At 35.5% G+C, this 15,357-nt stretch overlaps 1 protein-coding gene across 19 annotated transcripts in view; it reads right to left on the reverse strand.

Moving 5' to 3' along the window:
• CAB39L (calcium binding protein 39 like) overlaps positions 1-15,357 on the reverse strand; it is a 216,759-nt gene that overhangs the window by 159,904 nt on the left and 41,498 nt on the right. The window lies entirely within an intron of this gene.

Genomic DNA, 15,357 nt, shown 5'->3' on the forward strand with positions numbered 1-15,357 from the left:
ATAAGACTACTTGCTGATAAAGGGCAAAACAAAAACAAAAACAAAAAAACACACATGTGAAGACTAGTAGGAAGATAGACTATTAAGCTACTCCTACAGGTTTGAAACTTCGGCTGATTCATTTTATTGCTATCTTTATTTATATGAACTATATGTCTAAAATCAACAATATGTTAGTTATTGGTATGAGGTAGCATTCCATAATCCATAAAGATTAAGGTCTTCTACAGTGTAATATACTTTTGCCAAAGGGAGTGTCTGAAAACATAAAACTGATCATATCATCTCTATGTTACAAATACTTTAATAGCTCTTCTTAGCATAAAAGAACAATTCTAATCTCCCAATCAGGATGTGTAAGGGCATTCTAAAAATGAATTCTAACTTCATTTATAATTTTATTTTCTACCACATCTCCAGGTACATGCCGAGTTCCGCTCACACTAGATTATTTGTAGCTCATAACCCAACACATTTATTCCTTCACTTACATTTCTGAATTCCAAGAGATAGGGGATTATGACATAATTGTTTTCTTCAGCCGCCTGAGCAATTGATGGATATACAAGACTTTAAGTCCTTGTTGCATGAACTCATAGTGTTTGGAGCTCATAAAGCAGCATCACATACATCATCTCATTTAATTCTCAACATTGTGAGTTGAGAGGGCAGGAATTATATTTTGCAAGAAACTGAGGTCGCTGGGGAGTAACTAGCTCACTTGAAGTCTCAAAGCTGGTGAGTGGTGTAACCAGGGTTCTGCCACCTTTTCATTAATCCCAGTGCATTTTTCATTAACATTCATTTGTATTAATAACAAAATGCAAAAATAGAAAAGTCTTTAATACTAAAATTTTTTAGATCATTCTGCTTATTTTAGATACTAATCTTACTGCTAAGGGGATATTCTAAACATAGATAACTTTGTGTTGGATAATATACTTCAAACAATAATGAGCTTTTTCCGGTGTTTGAACCAACACCGACAAATTCAGCAATGTGTCAATGAAGCTATTAGTGCAGCACTTTTACTTATTCCCAGCTAAGCTTATGATAAGAACAAATAAATTGCCATTCATTATGGCAAAAAGAAAATTGATGTGTGATATAAAGTGTCAGGTGGAATATGGAATACTTCTTTTTGTCCTAAATTATATTTTCATATATTTTTCAGAAGATTCATGGAGTTGATTTTCAGGACATTTGCTTACACAATCCCACCTGTGAACAATCGTTTCTTACCTTAATGTGTCCGTAACATGTGACTAGTATGATATCACTGGATATTGGGACATGATGGTTAATTTTGTATGTCAACTTGACTGGGCTATGGGGTGCCCAAATATTTCATCAGACATTTTTTTCTGGGTGTGTCTGTAGGAATGTTTTTGGATGAGATTAACAACTGAATCAATAGACTGAGTAAAGCAAAGTAGATTGACCTCTTTTTTGTGGGTGACCCTCATCCAGTCAGTTGAAGACCTGAATAGAACCAAAAGGCTGACCTTCCATGAGTATGGGCAAACTGTTCCTATCTGACAGCTTGAGCTGGGACATTGGCCTTTTATTGCTTTCAGAATCTAAATGAAACATGGGCTCTTCTTGGTTCTCAAGCCTGCTGGCTTTTAGACTGGAACTTTACGCCATTGACTTTCTTGGTTCTCTGGAATTCAGGCTTGGACTAGAAGTACACCATCAACTCAACTCTCTTGAGTCTCCAGCTTGCCAACTGCTGCTCTTAGGATTTCTCAGCTTCCATAATTGTGTGAGCCAATTCCTTATAATACATGATGTCTTCTTTCTTTCTTTCTTTCTTTCTTTTTTCTTTCTTCTTTTTCTTGCTTTCTTTTTCTTTTCTTTTCTTTCTTTCTCTCTGTCTCTGTCTCGTGTGTGTGTGTGTATACCCCACCCCCGCAACACACACACACATATTCTGCATTCTATTGGTTCTTCTTCTCTGGAGCCCTGACCAGCACAGGGGCTCACTGTTATTATGTTTTACTCCTAAATAGTTTCTTTTCTTGCTCTTTCCTTGCAGTTCTAATTGCCTTGCTGTTTCCTTGTAGTGCTCTTTCCTTGCAGAGGAAGCATAAACACAAGAGTTGAAAACATAGTGGGACTTTATGATAGCTGGGCAAATTTGGGAAAAAACTTCCCCCTGAGTTCAGAACTCTTATTTTTCCCCACCAGTCAATTCTTATCTAGAGTGTTCCGTAAAGCTGGTGTGTTAGTTTCTTAGGACTGCCATAACAGAGTATCACAAACAAAATTGCTTGAAACAATAGAATCTTGTTGTCTCACAGTTCTGGAAGTGAAAACTCTGAAATCAAGCCTCAGCAATGTCATGCTGTCTCAGAAACCCATGGAGGAATCCTCGCTTACCTCTTCCCAGCTTCTGGTAATGTCTGTCAATCTTTGACATTCTTTTCACACTACATAATTCTAATTTCTGCCTTCATCTAAACATAGTATACTCCCTATATATCTCTGTCTTCTCATGACCATTTGCAGAGAGAGAGAGAGAGAGAGTAGTGAATGTGACAACCGTTTCTACTTAACTAATTTTGAGCTACTATGAGGATAAACTGAAAACTAATTTAAAGTGTTCCCAAAGCGTTTAGCATACAATAACAAGATGTCTATAAATATTACCTCTATAAATGTTATCATTACCTCTAGTATCTGTAATATTGAGTTTGTGTGGTTATGATCATTTTTATCATTTATTTGTTTAGTTAGTTCATTCAGGGGATTGTTACATATAGATTCACTCAGGTGGGTTGGAAACACTACATTTATTCAAATAAAACCATGGCCTAGTGTAAAATATCATTGATGACTCAATAGAAGGATAAATGTTTGCTATATTGTTAATTGTTCAATTAATTTCACAAAAATTATTTAGCATCTTGTGTTCATTGATGCCATTCATTTACTCTTTCCGCAGACAAATGTTTGCCACCTGCTTTGTGTCAGCAACCCTGTTGGGTGCTAAGAAATAAAGTCAGCACCTCTTCCTTCAAGGGACTCTATCTGGTGGTATTCCAGATAGATTGATTGATACATGAGTAATACATACTTATTGATAAGTAAGTGAATCAATAATTATTACATAGAGGGGGCCACATCTAAATAGAGGGCTTTGAGGTAGAGATATTGTACATGCCTAAACGTTCTAAAGGCATGTTTGAGATAAATAAATTTAAAACAAGAGAAGCATGAAGAGTCAAGCAGGATTTTTTAAAATATGGAAGATATTTTCTGACATTTATAGACTTTGGAGGCAAAAAGCAAGAATAAAAACTACTTTGCAGTTGTAATGGTGATTGAAGAAAATTTATGGAGCCAAATAATGCAGCAGATGGAAAGGTGTAAAATCTGATACACAAAAGGACAGGTTGATTTTAAAAAAGAAAAAAGATATCTCATTCTCTATGATAGATGGGAGTATAGATACATTTGTAAAGTTGGGGTAAAATTTGAATTAGTTCAGGTAGTGATGATTTAAGTTTTCTTCAAAGGCAATTTTCTATGATGAGGCTAGGAAGAAATTTGAATAGAAGTCTTGAGGAAAAATTTTAAGTTTTGGAATAATTTTTGAGGAAGTAGAAAGAAAACTGCTTAAGGAAAATCAGTGATTATTGAGAAATATTAAATCCCCAAGGTGAGTTGACAACTACACTTTTATTTTAAGGCAAATCTGTGTATTTAAGAGAATTTCTGAGAAGTGTTCAGACAAATCTGTGTATTTGGAATAATTTCTTTAGAAGTATTTGGGAGCTGAGGCATGGTAATATTAAAATCCTAAGATTAGTAAGTCATATTATCTACATTTATATTCTTAGCTTCTTAAAAAATTTTGCTGCTGAATAATTTTTGTTGTTTTTTTATTGTTGTTAATATAAAGTTGAAATCTAATTTGTTTTTTCATTTGCTTCTGCTCCAGTCACCTATAAGCCATTCATTTAGTTAGAAATTCTCAAAGAAACTTTTAACCTGCAGGGGTTCTTTCTGTCATTGTTCAAATGACATCCATTATGATCCACCGTCACTGTGTTCAGTATGTGTTGGAGAACTCTTACCTCTAGATATCCTCTCCTCACTTTGCCTCAATCATCTATTGAGAATGTGTGAATAAGAAAGTATTTATCAATATGTCATGAATGTAAAATGATACAAGCAAGGGGCCCTTTTGTTCAGTGAAGCCTCTACCAATTGGCATTGTGATTAGTACATTTTTATCATTAGTTCCATACTTTTAGTCCATTCATACAATTCAAATACAGAAAAAAATGACTTCAAGTAAATGTTAACAGATGCTTTTACCTTTGTTTGTTCATGTGTGTGTTTGTTTTTGGATCTTTCCCCAAGAGCATATATTTACAGTAAGGAAAGGTGAATGAAGCCCTGATAGCTGTACCAGAGACTGGGAGGAGAGTAGAGAAGTGAATGAGAACAGAGAAAGCTGTTCTTAGAGACTTTCATTATAACTGCCAAAGCTGTAATCTGCTTCTTCTTCTGATAGCCATATCTCTAGTCAGTGGCTGCTCACAAAAGTAAAACAATTCAATTTGAGGTTTGGGGAAGATCAATTATAAGTTAAGTCTGGAATCTGAATTTGTTAGAAGAAATATTGAAGCATGTGACAGTAACTGGAGGTGGCAGTAGTGTGAGTATAAAAGGGTATTAGTGCTGTCAGAGCATGTTTAGACATTGGGAAATATAGGTCAGCAGCTTAGAAAGGCACTAAGTTGGAGACAAGTTTGGAAAATATTTACATAAAGATAATCTCTGTCATTCAGGTTATGGACTCATGTGTTGTTTACCACTGGAGGGAGTGGAGTACCAAAAAAAAAAAAGCCATTTAACACAGTGATTGAGGGGTGCGGTGGCTCACGCCTGTAATCCCAGCACTTTGGGAGGCTGAGGCGGGCAGATCAGCTGAGGTCAGGAGTTCAAGACTAGCCTGGCCAACATGGTGAAACCCCATCTCTACTAAAAAATACAAAAATTAGCCAGGTGTGATGATGCACACCTGTAATCCCAGCTACTTGGGAGGCTGATGCAGGAGAATCACTTGAACCCAGGAGGCAGAGGTTGCAGTAAGCTGAGATCGCACCATTGCACTTCAACCTGGGCAACAGAATGAGACTTCATCTCAAAAAACAAACAAACAACAAAAACACAGTGATTGAGAACTCTGGCCTTAGACTCTGATTGATTCGATGTCAAATTACCATTTCAGGAAGTTATATTTAACCCTGAACAAGACACACAACATATCTTACCCTTGGTGTGAGCATTAACATAGAGATAATAACTATACTTATTTCAGGGCGTTTCCGTTGAGGATTATATGGGATAATACATGTAACATGTTTAGCAGATACCTGTCTGACATTTACTGTGTGCCCAATAAGTGTTAGTTAATGTTATTATTAATGTTATTATTAATGTTATCATTATTACTTTATGTAATAATGTATCTCCATCAGGTACAGAGAATACTTGATAAAAATATGAGAGCAAATTTAATGATTCTTTTAAAAAATATGCTAGAGTCACAAGTCAGCACCTAGTGAATGCTAGTATATTCACAGCATATCCAAAATTCAGTTCAATGAAAATGGAAATCCAACCTCAGTGTGTAACAACTTTCAATCTCCAAAATCAATTTTTGTGAGTATGGAGTGATAATCTTTTACCCATGTTTTTCAGAATGAGAGCTTTACAAGAGGGTTGTCTAATAGTTAAATCTATTTAAAAAGATATTTCTGTAAACATGCTAAAGTGCTTCCTGTCTCTGATTAGTTCTTGCTGAATGACATGGCATTGCACAGTGTGAGTGCCTGAAACTTAAAATACAGGAAACTCTAGATCATTCTTAATAAATAAATCATGTGTGTTCCTGCCATCAATTCTGCTAATGCTTTTGTAGAAGCCAAAGCTAGCGTTGTGGCAAACTATCAATAATTAGGACCAACCAGGTCAGCTGTTTAGTGCCTTGATATGACAGCAATATCTGTTCCTGTATGTTTTTCTTTATTTTAGAACACTGAAGCACATTTTATTAAAAAAAATTAGTTCCTAGAATGTATTCATTCTTGTAACCATTGTTTTTTCTATGCGGCAATAAAACATCCATAAAAAGTAAACTACTTTTGAATAGCAAAGATAATCCTGTTGTTTTAGGCATTAAATTCTCTAATTACTTAGTAATATTTGATTGAATCCCTTGTATTGAAAACGTCATTACTTGCCATACTTCTTGGCTGTACCTACAACACTAGTAGGAAAAGGTGAAATCAGCTGAAAACAATAAAAAATTAAAAAGAAAAAAATTTTGATTCTTTATATTTTCAAAAAGAATGCAGTGGTCAACTCCATTCTGGGAGATAAACAGGTTATTATTAAGGAATGGACAAATCAAGCATATGATTAGCAGTTTAAATTCATTTAATATAAATTTACATTAACTTAAAAAGCATAAATCTCATATATGCACTTAGTAATAGTTTCCCTCAAAGAAATGTAAAATAGTAACTAAATACAAAATTGGAGTGCTTTCACTTTAAAATCACTTTAAGTGCCTATTCTTATTCTCCTCAAAGTGATAAGTTTGCTTAGTGTCTGTTTTAGTTTTGATTTCCACCAAAATACTTTTTCATTTAGCAAGTATCTATACATTTTTGGAAAATTTGGCTTTGATACAAATGTTATTCACATAACAATTCAATAAATATAGCTATGAAGTAAGCACTACACTTTTTATGGGCATACTTGGCTAAATAATCATGTGATCTTTATCCTAAAGAAATTTTTATTAAACTAGGTAAAACAGTTAAGTGAATACATTTTTTACAATATAGTGTGATAATAGCTATGATAAAGGCATTTATGGGATTCTAGGTGAGCATAGAATGGGGCAATAAAATCGTGTAGAGTGGCGATAAAAGTATAGTTAGAATAGAGATTTTAAGAAGAGAATAATAGGATATTATACTAGAGTGTTAGGTAGGCACCTGATTACAAATTGCCTTGTTGGTTAAATTAAAGGGCTTGAATTTTAACTAGAAAACTAAAGAAAATGCATTATATAATTTTAATTAGAAGTAATATGCAAACAGAAATGCACTTTTGAAAGTTTACTCCCATCCTGGGACATGAGAATGAGATCGGAAGGCAAGAGATCATTTAGGAGGTTGCTGCTATAGGTTAAGTGTGGATTTCTGGGCTTATATTGTAGTTTATAGTGATAACAAATACATGGAGGAGTTGATATGTTTGACAGATCTTTAAAGTATAAATTCATAAATCCTTGGTAAGATGGGTGATGAGGAAGAGAGAAAATATATTAGCACACCTTAATTTTCCCCAAATTGTTCTTCCTTAAAAATAGAAAGACACTAGCTGGGTGCGGTAACTAGCACTTACAATCCCAGCACTTTGGGAGGCCGAGGTGGGCAGATCACTTGAGGCCAGGAGTTTGAGACCTGCTGGGCAACATAGTGAAAACCTGTCTCTACTAAAAACACAAAAGTTATCCGGGCATGGTGGAGCATGCCTGTATTCCCAGCTACTCGGGAGGATATGGCATGAAAATTGTTTGAAGCCAGAAGGCAGAGGTTGTAGCGAGCTGAGATTGCACCATTGCATTTTTGCCTGGACAACAGAGCAAGACTCTGGAAAAAAAAAAAAAAAAGACAGACACGTATTTACATATTTGAGAAGAATAATTGAAAATTGTTGTATATACTATGTTTAAATGAAGTTGTAGATAATACTCAATATTTGAGTATGTATGTATTTATTTACATGACTTTTAGTGCAAATATTATAAATGGTTAAGAACCCTGTATTATTTTCCTGTGGCTGCTTCAAAAATTACCACATACTTGGTGAATTAAAACAACAGAAATTTATTCTTTTATAGCTCTGGAGTCAGGAATTATGAAATCAGTATCAGTGGGCTGGAATTGAGGTGTCAGAAGGGCCATGCTCCCTCTTAAGGAGCTAAGGGAGAATTCATTTCTTGCCTCTTCCAGCTTCTGAATGCTGCTGGTATTTATTGGTTTCTGCCTACATTACTTCAATCTTGAAAGCCAACCATCTTAAAATCTGTCTTCACTTTGCATTCACATTACCTCCTCTTCATGGGTAATATGTTTCCCTGCCTTTCTTCATAAGGACGCTTGTGATTGCATTTAGGACCCACCTGACATCCCAGAATAATCTCCCCATCTGAAGATATTTAAAGGTTTCAGGGATTAGGACATAATATTTATTTTGGCAGTGGTTGGGGAGAAAGCATTAACCACTAACTAAAATGCCTGTTGTTATATAGTTAAAAGAGTAAAACATCTAGACTAGCTATATTTCTTTGCGTCAAACATCAAGTATACACTGATAGGATTTGAAAAGAAAGAGCTTGAATTTTGTGGAATGCTGTATGAGTCCACTTATGAAAAGCCCTAGAAGAAGCAAATTCATAGAGACAGAAAGTAGAATAGAGGTTTTCAAAGGTCAGGGGAAAGAGGATACGGAGAGTTATAATTTATTGGGTACAGAGTTTCTGTTTGAAATGGTGAAAATGATTTGGAAATGGATGGTGTTTATGGTTGCACAACATTGTGAAAGTACATTTGCCATTGAATTATACACTTAAAAATGGTTTAAATTATAAATTTCATATTTTACCACAATTTTTAAAAAGCTTGTAGAAAAATTATGTTTTGTCTTGTTAAGAAAAAGCTGACCCAAATGTCAGAACACAGAGACACAGACTTAAGATAAAAAATGACTCAACTTTTTCTCTGCCCTTTGATTAAATCTATAACGCCATCAACATTACCCCAAATGGATATTTTTAGAGTTGATTTTGTGTAAGAAATCCTGGATGCAAGACGGAAACAACTGCCAAACAGTAAGGCAAAAAAATATGAGTAGAGACAAAAACAAAACAAAACAAAACAAAACAAAACAAAACAAAACAGAACTGACACCATCTTCTGCTCCAAGATTACGAAACAAATTTCAAAAACCTGAAAAAAAATGTGATGTTAAAAAAGTGAAGGCAATCAATTGGATGACATTAAAAATATAGAATGAACTGAGAAAAAATAGTTTAAAATACGTATGTGTAGAGGGTGTATACTTCTGGCCATGATATAGTAATGGGTGCTGTGTTTGCATTTTCTTTTAAAAGAATAAGAGAAAAAAATATGATACACTGATTTTTCAGACTTAGGATAACAAGCCAAAAAACGAATAATTGTTGAAGGGAAATAATAGGGATAGGTACCCCAACATTTTGCTGAGGATGGTTTTCAGGATGCAATACAGGCAGGGAAAATCAAGCAGGCCTGTCTGTTCCTTGGAGGTAAAGATCAGAATTTGGAGAGATCAAACTGCTAGAATTTTGGGGGCAGCATAGTTGGGGGGCGGGGAAACGAGCTACATCAACAAGGCTTCAAAGATCTCCAGAAAGTACCTCTTGGATTTTTGGCTACATAGTAATCTACAAATATTAGTAAGAACTATCCAAGGCCAAAGGGAAGAATGACAATAACAAAAATGCTTCATGTAAGGCTGGACGCAGTGGCTCACACCTGTAATCCCAGCACGTTGGGAGGCCAAAGCGCGCAGATCACTTGAGTCCAAGAGTTCAGGACCAGCCTGGGCAACATGGTGAAACCCTGTCTCGACCAAAAATACAAAAATTAGCCTGACATGGTGGCATATGCCTGTACTTCCAGCTACTTGGGGGGCTGAGGTGGGAGAATAGCTTGAGGCCGGGAGTTTGCAGTGAGCCTGGGAGACAGAGCGAGACTCTTTCTGAAAAAAAAAAAGAAAAAAAAAAAAGAGAAGGAAAGAAGGAGAGAGAGAGAGTAAGGAAAGAAGACCCCACGTAAAACAGTACACCCAACAGTCCCTTTCATAATGCATTTGGATATTGGGATATTAGGTAAAGTCCTCAGAAGTAAATCACATTAGTTATTCAGGAAAAATCAAGCCAGAAGACAATGGAGCATTATCTTTGAAATACTGAAAGGGGAGGAAAACCCTGTTATTTTGTTTAAGTTTTTATTTATTTTTTATTTTTTATTTTTTTGAGATGGAGTCTTGCTCTGTCACCAGGATGAGGATGGAGTGCAGTGGCACGATCTCAGCTCACTGCAACTCCGCTTCCCAGGTTCAAGTGATTCTTCTGCCTCAGCCTCCTGAGTAGCTGGGACTACAGGCATGCCACCATGCCCAGCTAATTTTTGTATTTTTAGTAGAAACAGGGTTTCACCTTGTTGGCCAGGATGGTCTCAATCTCTTGACCTTATGATCCACCTGCCTTGGCCTCCCAAAGTGCTGGGATTACAGGCATGAGCCACCAAAATTGAAAAAATAAAAAATTGAAAGTGAAATCGTTTCCTGACAACAAAAGAAAATTAATCATCAGCAGGCCTATGCTAATATGTTTATAAATTTGTCAGGCAAGAAGTAAATAATACCACATAAAAATGTGGAGCTAAAAGTAAGAATGAAAGCTCCTTTCTTTCCTCCAAGAAAGCTAAATACTTGGGTAAGATACAAGAAAACTAAGAGTAAATTAATCATACTGTAAGCAGAAGTCAGGAAAAAAATAAAGATAACAGAAATAAATGAAAAAGGAATACTGAAAAAAAGAGAAAAATGAATGAAAACTAAATCTGATTCTCTGAGTAAATAAGTACAATTAATAAACCTATATTCAGAATAGTTGGAACAAAAAAAGATGACACAAATTACCAATGTCTAAAATAGAAGAGACCTCACAGGTATTAAAAAATACTAAGAGAATATTATAAACAGTTTTTAGTCGATAAATCTTACAACTTTCAAGAAATAGATAAATTCCTTGAAAGAAGTAAACTACCAAATGCCACAGAAAAAGAGATAAATATAAATAGTACCTTGTCTATTAAATAAATTGAATTCATAATTGAATCCTTTCAACCTAAAATACTCCAGAATCATGTGGCTTCACTTGTGAATTCGTCCAAATATTTAAAGCACCAATTCTACAAAATTCTTCCAGAAAATAGAAATGATGAGAACACTCTGTATTTTTATGAGGACAGCATTGCCCTAATACCAAAATCAGACAAACCCATTCCATGAAAAAAAAATTGTCCAATATCTCTAATGAATGTAAACATAGAAATCTTTTTAAAAATGTAAGAAAATCAAACCCATAAATAAATAACATATTGTGGTAGGCAGAATATTGAATCTCCAAAGATGCCAATGTAATAATCTCTGGGATCTATGAATATGTTACCTTGCGTAGCAAAAGAGAAACGATTAGGCTGAAATTTTTTTTTTTTTTTTGACGTAGTCTTGTTCTGTCGCCCAGGCCGGAGTACAGTGGCATGATCTTAGCTCTGCTTCCTGGGTTCAAGTGATTCTCCTGCCTCAGCTTCCCAAGTAGCTGGGATTATAGGCGTGCACCACTATGCCCAGCTAATTTTTTGTATTTTTAGTAGAGACAGGGTTTCACCATGCTGGCCAGGCTGGTCTCAAACTCCTGACCTCATGATCTGCCCACCACGGCCTCCCAAAGTGCTGAGATTACAGGCGTGAGCCACCACGCCTGTCCTAGGCTGAAGATTTTTAAATGGAGAGATTATCTTGGATTATTTGATTGAGACCAATGTAATCAGAAGGGTTCTTAAAGCGGGAAGAAAGAGATAGGAAAGAGAGAGAGAGATGGGAGCAAGGAGAGAGAGTCAGAGAGAGCTGACTAAAGAATTGTCAGAGAGATGCAAAGTTGTTGGCTTTGAAGATGGAAAATAGAGATCATGAGCCAAGGCATGTGAGTGGCTTCTTAAAGTTATGAAGGGCGAGGAAATGAATTTACCCTTTGAGCCTCCAGAAAGGAACTCAGCCATGCCATCACCTTGAATTTAGCCTAGTGAAGCTGAGGTTGAACTCCTAACCAATAGACAAATTTGGGTTGTTTTAAGCCATTAAGTTTGTGGTACATTTTAATAGGAGCAATACAACAAATGATATAGATTTTTACAAATTATGTTCAAGTAGCATATGTGCCAGAAATATAATGTTGGCTCAACATTCAAAAATCAATCAACATAGTTTATCATATTTACAGACTAAAAGCAACAACAGCAGCAACAACACATGTAATCATCTCAATTATTACGGAAAAATCATTTAATAAATTCTAACCCACTGAAAATGAAAGTTCTGGGCAGAAATAAATCAATTAAAGGGGATTGAACATCAGCAATGTGGCAGAATAGGGCTCTCTAGAACTTGTCTTTCTGTAGAAATATCGATTTGAACAACTATCCATGCAACTATCTTGCATGGATAGTTGTTCAAATGGATATTTCTGCAGAAGGAATAAAGAAAATGCAAGAAAATACTTTCACAAGAGCTAAGAAAGCCAGGTGAGAGATTATAGCACCTAGGTGTTGCACAGAAATACACACACACACACACACACATTGAAAAGGGTGGGAAAGACAGTTTCACACTATCTGTGTCACCGCTCTTCCAACCCCATGCAGCACAGCATGGAGACAGATACCTTTCATGTGGGGGAAGGAAAGGAATGTGAGTACAGGACTTGGCTTGAATCACAACACTTAGCTCACCCCGGTAAAACCCAGCACCAGCCAAGCCTCTACAGTCCCGGACTCTAGGCCAGTGACCACGACCCGGCCCTCCATGGTGCCAAGCAGGATCCCCAAGCCTCAGGCTCCAGGCCTGCCAGGGGGATTGGGTCTCCAGGCCCCCTCCACCAGCAGAAATACAATGGAAAAGACAAACAAAGCTAAGAGCTTGTTTTTAAAAATACATATAAACAAAATTAACAAACATCTAGTTAAACTTACTTTTAAAAGGAGAAGAATCAAATAAATAACAGAAATAAAAGGGGAGTCATTATAACTGAAATAACAGAAATACAAAGTTCATAAGAGATTACTATGAGCAATTATATGCCAACAAATTGGATAACCTAGAAGAAATAAGTAAATTCCTAGCCACATACAACCTATCAAGACTAAATCATGAAGAAATAGAAAACCTAAATAGACCATACTAAGGAGGTTTAATCAGTAATGAAATGTCTCCCATAAACAAACAAACAAACAAACAAAAAACAAAGATCTTATGGCTTCATTGACAAATTGTACTAAAAATGTACAGAAGAAGTAATAACCATGCTCAAATGCTTCCTAAAAATTGAAAAACATATCAGAATAATTTAAAGAGGTCAGCATTTCTCTGATACCAAAGCCAGACAAGGACACTGTAAGAAAAGAAAATTACAGACCAATATCCCTGATGAACATAGATGCAAAAATCCTCAACAATACACTAGTAAACTGAATTCAACAGCACATTAAAAAAGGTTGCTCACCTTGATCAAGTGGGATTCATCCCATGGATGAGAAGATGGTTTAACATATGCAAATCTATAAATGTGATACACCACATCAATAGAATAAAGGGCAAAAAAATTATTATTCCAACAGATGAAGAAAAAGCATTTGACAAAATTCAACATCCTTTCATAATAAAAACTCTCAACAAATTACATACAGAAGGAAAGTCCTTCAACATGATAAAGGCCACAGATGACAAATTCACAGCTAACTTCATGCTCAACAGTGAAAACTTGAAAGCATTTCCCTAAGATCAGGAAGAAGACAAGAAAGACCACTGTCACCACTTCCATTCAACATAGTAGCAGAAGTCCTAGCCAGAGCAATTACCAAGAGAAGATATAAAAGGCATCCAAATTGGAAAGAAGTAAGTTAAATTGTCCTTATTTGTAGACTATGTGATCTTATATGTAGAAGATTCTAAAGACTCCACCAAAAAACTCTTAAGAGTAGTAAAGAAATTATATAACGTTGCAAAATACAAAATCAACATAATAAAAAATCAGTAATGTTTCTACACACTAATGACAAATCACTTGAAAAAAATCAAGAGAATAATCCCATTCACAATAGCTACAAAAAATTACTAAGGAGGAAATTTAAGCAGGGAGTTGAAAGACCTGTGCATTGAGAACACCATGAAAAAAATTGAAGAAGAAATAAATAAATGAAAAAAGTCTATGTTCATGGATCAAAAGAATTAATATTGCTAAAATGTCCATGCTTTCAAAGTGATCTACAGGTTCAATGCAATCTCTATCAAAATTCCAATGACGTTTTTCACAGAAATAGATTAAACCATTCTAAGATTTGTATGAAAACACAAAGGACCTCTAGGGGCCAAGAAAATCTTGAGTAAAATGAACAAAGTTGGAGCTATCATGCTACCCAACTTCAGGAAGTAATACAAGCTATAGTAATCAAACCAATATAATACTGGCATAAAAGCAAAAACATAGATAAATGGAACAGACTAGAAAGCCCAGAAATAAAACCATACATTTATGGTCAATTGAGTTTTGATAAATCTTCCAAGAACTCCCAATGGGGAAAGGACAGCCTCTTCAATAAATGTTGTTATCCACATGAAAAAAATAAAATAAAATTGGATCCTCATCTGAAGTAAGAACTGAAATTCTAAAACTACTTAATGCCTAGGTTTTCTTCTAGGGTTTTTATGGTTTTAGGTCTAACGTTTAAATCTTTACTCCATCTTGAATTTATTCTTGTATAAGGTGTAAGGAAGGGATCCAGTTTCAGCTTTCTACATATGGCTAGCCAGTTTTCCCGGCACCATTTATTAAATAGGGAATCCTTTCCCCATTGCTTGTTTTTCTCAGGTTTGTCAAAGATCAGATAGTTGTAGGTATGCAGCATTATTTCTGAGGGCTCTGTTCTGTTCCATTGATCTATATCTCTGTTTTGGTACCAGTACCATGCTGTTTTGGTTACTGTAGCCTTGTAGTATAGTTTGAAGTCAGGTAGTGTGATGCCTCCAGCTTTGTTCTTTTGGCTTAGGATTGACTTGGCGATGCGGGCTCTTTTTTGGTTCCATATGAACTTTAAAGTAGTTTTTTCCAATTCTGTGAAGAAAGTCATTGGTAGCCTGATGGGGATGGCATTGAATCTGTAAATGACCTTGGGCAGTATGGCCATTTTCACAATATTGATTCTTCCTACCCATGAGCATGGAATGTTCTTCCATTTGTTTGTATCCTCTTTTATTTCCTTGAGCAGTCAGGACATAGGCACGGGCAAGGACTTCATGTCCAAAACACCAAAAGCAATGGCAACAAAAGACAAAATTGACAAATGGGATCTAATTAAACTAAAGAGCTTCTGCACATCAAAAGAAACTACCATCAGAGTGAACAGGCAACCTACAAAATGGGAGAAAATTTTCACAACCTAC

Source organism: Gorilla gorilla, chromosome 14 (assembly GCF_029281585.2).
Source record: "Gorilla gorilla gorilla isolate KB3781 chromosome 14, NHGRI_mGorGor1-v2.1_pri, whole genome shotgun sequence".
Taxonomy (NCBI): domain Eukaryota; kingdom Metazoa; phylum Chordata; class Mammalia; order Primates; family Hominidae; genus Gorilla; species Gorilla gorilla.